The sequence below is a fragment of the Coregonus lavaretus genome (assembly GCF_964263955.1).
Source record: "Coregonus lavaretus genome assembly, chromosome: 4".
Taxonomy (NCBI): domain Eukaryota; kingdom Metazoa; phylum Chordata; class Actinopteri; order Salmoniformes; family Salmonidae; genus Coregonus; species Coregonus lavaretus.
In genome coordinates, this window is record NC_139991.1 from 17,287,870 (window position 1) to 17,299,286 (window position 11,417).

The following is an 11,417-nucleotide window of genomic DNA, read 5'->3' on the forward strand; positions in this document are numbered from 1 at the left end:
TACTTACAAGGTGATAAACTGTACAGTACCTGAAATGTTACCTTGTGTTTGGTGTGTGTGTGTGTGTGTGTGTGTGTGTGTGTGTGTGTGTGTGTGTGTGTGTGTGTGTGTGTGTGTGTGTGTGTGTGTGTGTGTGTGTGTGTGTGTGTGTGTGTGTGTGTGTGTGTGTGTGTGTGTGCGTGTGCGTGTGCCTGTGTGTGCATTAACATGAATCAGTCAACAGCTCTATGAATGTGAAGGTTGGAGCCAGGTGTGACTTGCACACACATTACCATTTCAACTGAGATCCTTATTTACTTCCTTATTTACTTATTTCACAGAATGTTCATAGCATTGCAAATTAAATAATTCTGACAAAGGCAGCATTCAATTGGCTCACATTTCACAATAAACCTCCGAACACCAAGAACGCAAACTAATTGAAGAACCCATTTGGTCACATGGTATAAGAAATCAATGTGTTTATACTGTCATTGAGGGAGCAGTAGCACTGCTTTCAGGAAGACTAATATTTTCCTATATAAAGTACAATAATAAAAATGTTTAAAAAGGCCTATAGGACTGGGCCAGGGGCCCTCATAAATGAGTGCCCTCTAGCTCTCTTTCTCTCTATATCTCTCTCTCTCTCTCTCTCTCTCTCTCTCTCTCTCTCTCTCTCTCTCTCTCTCTCTCTCTCTCTCTCTCTCTCTCTCTCTCTCTCTCTCTCTCTCTCTCTCTCTCTCTCTCTCTCTTTTAATCTCTGTCTCTCTCTCTCTCTTTCTCTCTCTCTCTCTCCCCCTCTAGTTTCATAGGAGTGGGTCTTAACAAAACCCCTGAACAACACAGAGGCATGACGCATGTGGCGGCCCCAGGAGGCCCTTTAAAATGCTTCATAAGCTGAGCCCATTAGCTCTCTGTGTTACTTTCCTCGTTTTATGGAGAAGTTTCTGCAGGTAGAGTGAAGTCTGGAACTAGCCCTTTGTTAATGTGCATTGATTCAGTGTTTGCGTTATTGTCAATATTATAACAAGTCTATACCTGGCGATGGTGGGTGAGTATGACAAAATTAGGCAGGGATTCAGGGTATAGGAGTGGATAACAGCTCTGTCAAACTAACATTAATCTGTTATGGGAGATGATTTTGGGTAAGGAGAAATATCTGACTTTTAATCCAACAGACAGGCGTAATGGGACTTTAATGGAGTTATAATGGTCTATAACACAACTCTGCTATTACACTTCATGAAAGTTATTCAAATGGACACGCAGACGGTTAATAGCCACCCTAATGGTCCCCACATGGGAGCCAATCACTTCAATTTCATTTTAAGCTGAAAACCAGTGGACTGATACCACTTTTTTTACAAGCTAAAGATTAAAACATTAAAGGCCTGTAAATTCTGTTATTTATGACAGAAGGTGACTTCATAAACATATTTACCTGCATATGAACTACAGACTATGCAAATGATGCAGCCAAAGTTCATACATGCTCATTATGAGTCATGAGTAATGAATCATTGCAACTCATGAATACATACCTGTCAGTTAAGTGTTATCAAAATGTCCTCCTAAGTACGATCAGTCAATGACCTTATCCATGTATCTGTTAATCAACATTGCGGTGCCAAACATTTGATAAACCATCCTCATGTTGAAATGGGCTTGTCACACCTGAAGTCTTAACAAGATCTCTGACATTCTGTGACATTTGCCTCCAACTTAATGACTTACTTTAGCTTATTATCCTCAAACTAAGGCTCTCACCACCTTTCTTCCTGATGTTAACATTGGTACAGACATCAAACACTATGACAGCCCTCGTCTGGCCCTGATAGATCTAGGTGGAATGGAAATGTTAATTCATTCCCATCCACCAATGCGCTATCTATGCCATTTGGCAATGCTATACTGTTGTTACTTGTGCTTATTGGCAGGTCTTGTCCTAAATGGCATTGTCAGTTCTAATGGTTTCTTTAGAATTAAAATCGAGTGTAGGCTATATGTTGCTAGTTGGGTCATGTGGGGAGAATTCTGAGGAGTTGGGCCCCGGGGCTGTTTTCACAAGTCCATTCCGATTCGGCTGTATATAAATACAGCTTTAAACTTCAGCCAATCAACTTGTACTCCCCTTTCCCATGTAGTGTCTTTTATTTCTGCATTTATTCTGCATTGAGGTGCTAGCAGTAAACATTTAACAATCCTGGTGTGGCGATTGACACCTTCAGCACTTTCAGACTACACATTTCGCATATTAGAGTGTGGCCAGAGCTAACTATGGTATTCGTTAGGAACCTGTGAACATTTAGGACTTAGGTAAGAGAAGATTCTGCATCCTCCATAAACACAGGCCAATTGACAAGCATGCTGGCCTCTGACCACATTTCTCCCGCTAGACCCTGTTATAAAAATAAGAGTTCCTCGTCTTCCTATTTTGTGTCGGGGAGAATGGGGGAGGGCAGCCTTTGAGGATGAAGGTTGCGCGTGCATGTTTGGAGGGAAGGAAGGGGTGTTATATATAGCAATTCCCATTGTCTGTGAGCACTGTGGAAGGCAGGAAGGAAGAACCTCCTGAACAACAAATGGGGGACCAGTCCGACCCGTTCCGACCATCCTCCTCAGTTCGGTGATAATGACTAGGCCAGTGGACCTAGGGGGTTCAAGAGTGCAGCTCATAGCACAATGTAACGGAAATGCGCCACCTAGCCAGGCCCTGTCCCCATCGTATGATAGGGACTGCTTAGACAGTCATTGTATTGTATGCTAATATTGTACTGTATGTTGTTCCAGACTTATTTGTGTTGATCTTGGGCACTTCAATAAAGGGACACAAATGACTTCCTCACAGCCATCAGGACAGAAACGTTTCATTGTGTTTGGCCTCTAAGGACAGACAGAATAGTAAACTTTCCTTTTCTGATGTTTTCCTGTCTATGAAGAACAAAAGCAGTGGAAGTGGAAGGTTATTGGTTGTGTGTGGAATCAGCACACGCTATGAGCTCATTTACACAGTCCTTGCTAAATCTGGCAGTGTAGGCAACTTTTTCATCATAGTCTAGATCAGTGTCTTTGAATACAATCAGGTGTGTTAGATGCTACAGCAAACATAAAAATGTGCACCCCTTTGCGTTCCCAGGACCAGGGTAGAGAAACGTTATGTTTCCTAGTTGAGCCTGGCCTCCTAGAGGTCAGCCAATGGAAACCAGGATTGGTTTTCCCGATAACTTTATTTGAAACCTTGTCAAAAGATCTAGTAACCTGTGACACACTATCTGTCGTGGTCTGTCTGAACATTAAACAAATCATATAGACATTTGTTATATAGTAGTAGAGGCTCTAACAATGGGAATTCCAAACCACCCGTTGTATAATAGTCCTTATCACGTAACCCATTTCCCTTCACCCTCTATCTTCTCTTCTTGTCCACCCACTATGTAAATGTAAGAAAACTCAAGCCATTGAGCCTAGCTGTAGTAAACGTTAAAGATGAAGGTGAATGATAAATGATGAAGTGAAAATGAATGATATTGAAAATTAAGGCCTCCATTGACCACACACACACACACACACACACACATGCACACACACACACACACAGAGACCCCTCCTCACCCCACACACCAACCCAACCCCCTCGGCCACAATAATCTCAATGGGACAAGTTTATTCTGCCTGTGGCCTATTACCAATGCACGTTTCTGTGAAGCCCTGGGACAATGTGTGTCAACACATGAAAGTAATGCCTGGGCCTGCCAGAACAGTGGGGCTGGGGGCTAAGGGGTGCGCTGCAGGTCGCCCCCTCTGGAAGGGCGCCTGCACTTGAACTGTCTCCATTCATGGGAGGGGAAGCCCTTCTTTCATGTGTCCCCTGGCAGGGCGGCCGGGGCTGGCCTTTAATTCTGCTGACCCCTCTGTGATGTCCGACATTGTCGCCTAATCCTCTTTCTTTTCCTTCCACCGCTACACCCCAGTCAGAGGGGTTGACTTCTTTCTCTCTCCCATAGTCCCCTTCTCCTTTCCCTTCTGTCTCTCTCTCTCTGCCCCCCAAATCGTTAATCCCAGTCCCTCCTCTCCCTGTCTCTGCTACCCCTCTCCCCCTCTGTCCACTGCATTTACACCCCCCCAACATTCCACGGGTCTTCCTGTCCCCCGCCCCCTCCTCCTGATGTGTCCCTCTGGGTTTTAGGAGGTGGGGGATTAGGACTGTGGCCTTGCGATTGTTTGAGGGGTGGAATTTCAGAGAGGTTTTGTGGTGGAGAGGCAGACAGTGGATAGAGCCAGGGGTTGGGGGTCACAGCAGGAGGACATGAAGGGAGAAATTAGAGAAACTACTGGTTTAGACAAGTGTTGTAAGAATCCTGAAGGCAACTGGATGATAAAACAATGCTTGTATCAGGCTGCTACTGTATGGTACTGCAATGCACTTAATATATTTAGAAATTATGTGTTTGTACATTCTAGAGAGTTATCCTTTCATGACAGACCATCTGATAACTGAATATTCTGCATATTCTGATATTCTGCAGTTGTTCATAGATTTCCTTTTGACACATTCTACTGTTTGACAGGAACTTCCATGGAAGTAACTCATTTGCCCCAGACCATGAGTTGTAAGTTAAAAACCACAGCCTGTGTTGTTCTACCATGACTTTACAAATTGGTTGAATTACTCACCATATTAGTGGTCAACTGACTGAGACTTTGGAATTCCGTCTCTGTATCAAAATCACTGGTGTATTTTGCCTATCCTTGAATAACCAAGTATGGATGGCTTGATGCCCTTGTGACACAAGCTGACTTACTGTCTGTGATTCTCCATGCCAGGGTGACACACTGATGGTTTATGAGGGTTGGCACCAGGGTTCTGTTACTGAATTGCCAACAGTTTACTTGACACTGGAAGAATATTGTAGCTGGTTGTTACACATGAGGGATTCTGACACAAGGAAATGTTGGAGTCACTTCCCATAACTGAAATTCAGTGGTCAGTGCAATATCAGAGGTGGCACAATGGAATTGAACAAAATAGTCCTCATTTTGAAATAGTTCAAACTTCAAGCACAGGAATTGAAACTGATGGAAAATCAGTGTTGTATAAAACTGTCACCCTCTGAAAGTGACTTTCTTCAGGCATTGTGTGTTCTCTCTTTCCCTCTTTGTCTCTGTTTGTATCTCACTTTCTCCCTCTCTCTTGTCTACAACTGCCTGTTTCTGCTTGAGTAACTATCAGTGGCCAATGGACCACATGCATTCTTGATCGTCCACACACATCTGCCCTCCTCTACTCACCCCTCACCCCCTCACCCCTCACACACACACACACACACACACACACAGGATCTCCCCCTTTCATGTGTTGGGGCCCTGGAGTACCCCTAAAAGCTGAGAGGAGGGGGGGGGGGGGGATCCCCTGCTTGAGTGTGGGACCAGCAGCTGTGTCTAGAGAGGCCTTCCATGAACTCTCGATCAGTGATGTCACGAATGGGGCCCTCAGAAACACTTGGGCCACAGGGGCCACCAAGAAACCCTGTCATCTCGCCTCTTTCCCTGAATACAGCACTCTACAACACACTAGTGCCTAAATCGTGTTAAGAATTCAAGAAAACCTGTGCCATTGAGCTTAGCTGTGGTTAAAGTAAATGATAGTGAATGATAAATGACGAGGTGAAAGTGAATGATAGTCAGACAATGGATTAAAGCTACAGGCGCCACCAAGAAACCCTGCCATCTCCCTGATTACAGCACTCTGGAATGCATGCTTCTCTAGTGTCCACTTTCCAACAACCTTCACCAGCAGCTGTTACCAAGACAGACTTCATTCTAGTATTCTGGTCTCCCCAGCCCAGCAGGATATCTCTCTGCCTCTGTCATCTCTGCTTCAGGAGGACAACAGCAACACATTTGCCCCTATATTCTGAAAACTCCTGTGATTTCTGTTTTACATTGTGTAATCGCTTACTGCTTGGACCTGACCCAGCAGCAATAGACAGGAGCAGACGGACAGTGTGCTGATGTTGTCACTGATTTACACACGACAGCTGAACAGAGGAGAGCAGATGAGAGGAGATCACAGGGACACAGCAGCAGCAGCAGTTTCAACTCCACTCGCTGTGCAGATCTGTGGAGGGAAATAGGGGAAAAGAACATAAGAATGTATGGATCATGTCTAGATCACTCCCTGCAGATTTCCCCACAGGCAGCTCAGGGGTTCGAACCGGTAACCCTCTACCGGCCCACCGCTCTAACCTCGAGGCTACCGCTGCGACCTAAGTACTCTAACATGGGTTGGGTTCTTCCATTCCTCCTCAATCTACCTCAATGCAGTAAGCTACTTACAGTGGGGGGAAAAAGTATTTAGTCAGCCACCAATTGTGCAAGTTCTCCCACTTAAAAAGATGAGAGAGGCCTGTAATTTTCATCATAGGTGCACGTCAACTATGACAGACAAAATGAGAAATTTTTTCCCAGAAAATCACATTGTAGGATTTTTAATGAATTTATTTGCAAATTATGGTGGAAAATAAGTATTTGGTCAATAACAAAAGTTTCTCAATACTTTGTTATATACCCTTTGTTGGCAATGACACAGGTCAAACGTTTTCTGTAAGTCTTCACAAGGTTTTCACACACTGTTGCTGGTATTTTGGCCCATTCCTCCATGCAGATCTCCTCTAGAGCAGTGATGTTTTGGGGCTGTCGCTGGGAAACACGGACTTTCAACTCCCTCCAAAGATTTTCTATGGGGTTGAGATCTGGAGACTGGCTAGGCCACTCCAGGACCTTGAAATGCTTCTTACGAAGCCACTCCTTCGTTGCCCGGGCGGTGTGTTTGGGATCATTGTCATGCTGAAAGACCCAGCCACGTTTCATCTTCAATGCCCTTGCTGATGGAAGGAGGTTTTCACTCAAAATCTCACGATACATGGCCCCATTCATTCTTTCCTTTACACGGATCAGTCGTCCTGGTCCCTTTGTAGCCCCAAAGCATGATGTTTCCACCCCCATGCTTCACAGTAGGTATGGTGTTCTTTGGATGAAACTCAGCATTCTTTGTCCTCCAAACACGACGAGTTGAGTTTTTACCAAAAAGTTATATTTTGGTTTCATCTGACCATATGACATTCTCCCAATCCTCTTCTGGATCATCCAAATGCACTCTAGCAAACTTCAGATGGGCCTGGACATGTACTGGCTTAAGCAGGGGGACACGTCTGGCACTGCAGGATTTGAGTCCCTGGCGGCGTAGTGTGTTACTGATGGTAGGCTTTGTTACTTTGGTCCCAGCTCTCTGCAGGTCATTCACTAGGTCCCCCCGTGTGGTTCTGGGATTTTTGCTCACCGTTCTTGTGATCATTTTGACCCCACGGGGTGAGATCTTGCGTGGAGCCCCAGATCGAGGGAGATTATCAGTGGTCTTGTATGTCTTCCATTTCCTAATAATTGCTCCCACAGTTGATTTCTTCAAACCAAGCTGCTTACCTATTGCAGATTCAGTCTTCCCAGCCTGGTGCTGGTCTACAATCTTGTTTCTGGTGTCCTTTGACAGCTCTTTGGTCTTGGCCATAGTGGAGTTTGGAGTGTGACTGTTTGAGGTTGTGGACAGGTGTCTTTTGTACTGATAACAAGTTCAAACAGGTGCCATTAATACAGGTAACGAGTGGAGGACAGAGGAGCCTCTTAAAGAAGAAGTTACAGGTCTGTGAGAGCCAGAAATCTTGCTTGTTTGTAGGTGACCAAATACTTATTTTCCACCATAATTTGCAAATAAATTCATAAAAAATCCTACAATGTGATTTTCTGGATTTATTTTCCTCAATTTGTCTGTCATAGTTGACGTGTACCTATGATGAACATTACAGGCATCTCTCATCTTTTTAAGTGGGAGAACTTGCACAATTGGTGGCTGACTAAATACTTTTTCCCCGCACTGTATGTAGTAAAACAGATCAATCTGTCTGGAATAAAGCCATGTGACCAATAAATGTTTCTTAGCTTCGATTGGTCTATTGTCTTGTTTCCCACCCTCTGTTAAAAGCTTTGTAGGTGTCCCAATAAACTTGGAATGACTGTGGGAGTGCTTTGGCAAAGGTCTTCGGCCTTACTGGAAATGGCCTGAGTGCTAACAAAGCAATGACATTGCCATCTGCAATGTGAACCCACCTTGCAAAAAACATCTCCCTTAGAGAATAATTCCATTAAATGATGTCTGAAAAGTCTATGAGTTGATGTGAATGTGACTTTAGACTCTGTGTCATTTCTGAGACCTTACCGAGCTTGCTGTTGCCATGCAACAGTGGCTGGTTGGAATCTGGCCTGGGCAGAGGATCAGTCCACTCTGGCTTAGAGGAGACAGAGTCCTTTTTTTCAGCCCTGCCTGTGAAAGCCCTTGTGACTGAAGTAAATTGTTGCGGCTAGTTTAGCATATCCAGTGGTTGGTTGTGGTCCATAGTAATGGTAGAGGTTTGGATTTGCTACACCTTACAAGCTAATTGTATCCTTTCTGTACAAATTGAATTGTAATTGAATGAGTGGGTCTTTGTATGCGTGAATGAGTGGGTCTTTGTATGCATGCAACATTTATTTATTTATCTCTCTCTCTCTATCTCGCTTTCTCTCAAATACACATGAGCAGTCCTCCTTTATGACAGCACATACCAACGGAAACATTATATATTGAGAGAATGTTTTTTCTTTGGCGTCCAGTCCAGTAATTTGGCAACAGAAATCTATTAGACCCAGCCTCTGAGATTCCCCTGGACGGAAATACAAGTGGGGAGGAGGCTGCCATAGAGGGAGTCCAGCAGCATTTCAGATGCAGCATTAAATCAAATTCCACCACATCCCCCTTTTCCACTGATTTTCCGCATCCAGGTCAGAAGCATACATACAATGATCTCATTTCCAGCCGCCACAGGGAAACGGACGGGGAGGGGAAGTATTCTGATCTCACTTTCACTGCAAAGGAAGTGCGAGGCTGCAGGCAGGCAGGCAGGCACCACATCCACAGATCAGAGCAGGCTGCTGGCACAGGGCCAAGGCCCAGGGAGCTCCGTGCTGGACGCATGGGATTGACATATGGATGGATGATACCAAGGAGGCCTTTGTTTGGGCCCAATGGGGGAAGGGGGAGGCAGGGGCATTCCTGTCTGAGATTACAGGGGCATGGTGCCTTCCCCAGGGCCAGGCTTCTGTGGGACTGGAGAACAGCTAGGGGCAGGGTCCACTGTCAGACTCCTCAGTATTTGGGAACAGTGACCCTTTACTGAGAAGGTCATGAGGGGACGCAATCCATGGAATTTCACCACACACTCATCTCTCTGTGTGTGTATGTGTATGTGTGTGTGTGTGTGTGTGTGTGTGTGTGTGTGTGTGTGTGTGTGTGTGTGTGTGTGTGTGTGTGTGTGTGTGTACGAGCGTGCTTTCTTGCTTGCATGAGTGTGTGGTGTGAGCCAGTGAGTGGTCCCTCAAAATGAATGAGAATATCCCCCCATTCAGCTGAATCAGCAGGCTGGGTGACAGCAGTTGAGGTTATCAATGGAAAATAGAGTAAAGGAGCAACCCCCTACTCAGTATCCCACCACTGCAGGGTCCTGAGCGGGTCAAGAGAGTCGAGTGAAAGAAGTACCACTGAAGCAGCTTTGGGATTCTCACCACAGACCCTGAACCTGGGGGTTAACGCTCCATAGTCGCCTAGTTCATGTAATAGTTTTTTTTACACTTTCCAAGCAAATGGCCATAATAAATCTTGATCAATTATGTAATATTTCCATCAGGAAACCTTACATTTACTGTGTCACGTTTCAAAACTTGTGTTGACTGACATACAGTACCTTGCAAATAAAACCTGAGGTATTTCAGTGGATACCTCGTTGGATATCCATTTTTTACATTTTAGTCATTTAGCAGACGCTCTTATCCAGAGCGACTTACAGTTAGTGAGTGCATACATTTTCATACTGCCCCCCCCGTGGGAAACAAACCCAAAACCCTGGCGTTGCAAGCGCCATGCTCTACCAACTGAGCTACAGGGGACTTATCCGAAGGGTGAAACAAGGCTGCTATTTCCTCTGTCCGTGGGCTAATCAAGGAACTGTGTAAAGTGCTTGTGTGCAGTGCTTTCTCCTTCCGTTTTTGTGTGAGAGGAATTTACAAGTCTTTTTTCCTTTGTATATCACACTTTCTTCCACTTTTACCACTGAGGGGAAGCAGAGAAAAAATCTGTTTGTCATTTAAAGTGGTAGTAGTGTTTTTATAAGCAGGCAGCGACTGGACAGGTTGGTCTTTGCCTTGTTTTGCCACCCTTCAGCAGCTGGGTTAAATTCTGACATCCTATGTATGGACAAGGGCTCTTCTAAACATAAATAGGCCTACTAAATATTTTGGAGGCTTCCAGAAGCTTCAAGGTGGACTTCAAGATCACCAATAATTTAGAGTGGTTTTATTTATGTTATGACATGAAAGAGGAAAGTGCCATTTCAAAAGTCCAGTACCTTCCTGCTTGGCGTTGGTGACACGCTGCATTTAATGACCTTTGCACCCCCATCCACATTACTTCCCCAGACAAAAGATTATCTCAGTAACATACATATTTTCCCACTTGCAAGGCCGAAATTGGAAACTTCCTCTAGCAGGCTGAGACTCTTTTTGGAAGTCATGAAAGGCCAATGTGGGAGGTCAGGAAGGAGGGAGGTCATTTATCCTGCTGCTGCTTCGGCCTGAGAGGACTGAGAGCAGCTCCAAGCTCCAAGCCTTTGTTCATCACTCTGGTTTCATTGAGTGAATCTTTCGGTGATTTGTATTTATTTAAGTAGTGATATGTAAGTTCTCAAGAGTTGTTTTCTTTATTATTGCAATGTACACTCTCATGCAGGTTTTCTAAGTATACTACAACATTGCATGGGTTGGGAATGCTAAGAGCCCTCCATCGGTGAATGCTAATGTGAGCCTGACAGTGGCTCTACCACCTGTAGAGCTAGCTAGTAGCCCTATCATCTCTGCAGTGGATAGTTAACACATTACTAAATACATTTAGCCTCTATAAGCCCCCTAGTTTGAATCATGTTGCAGGGTTAAGAGTAACCAGGGGCTCAGGAGGTGGGTAACTTCCACAACTAGGGGTGACAGCTCAAATATTTGTCCAGTTGAGATAAGCTCATCTGATCGTGGCCAGGGCCTTAATCTGCTCAGCGTTTTGTCCATCTTATTGGATACCATTACAGCTTCAAAGCTGCAACACAAAAAGGTTCCCAAACTGAGCGTACTCCTCCCGATCAGGAGACACAAAGTTCCCGTCTTGATAGAATGAGCAATATGACAGATTGTTCCCCACCAAACACTGTAATTGGAACTACCTATCTAAACAATGGCAGCATGCAATTGGTGGAGAGGGAGTGTTGGACCTCAAAGCCTTTAATGGTATCAGTCTTTAAAACGTGTTC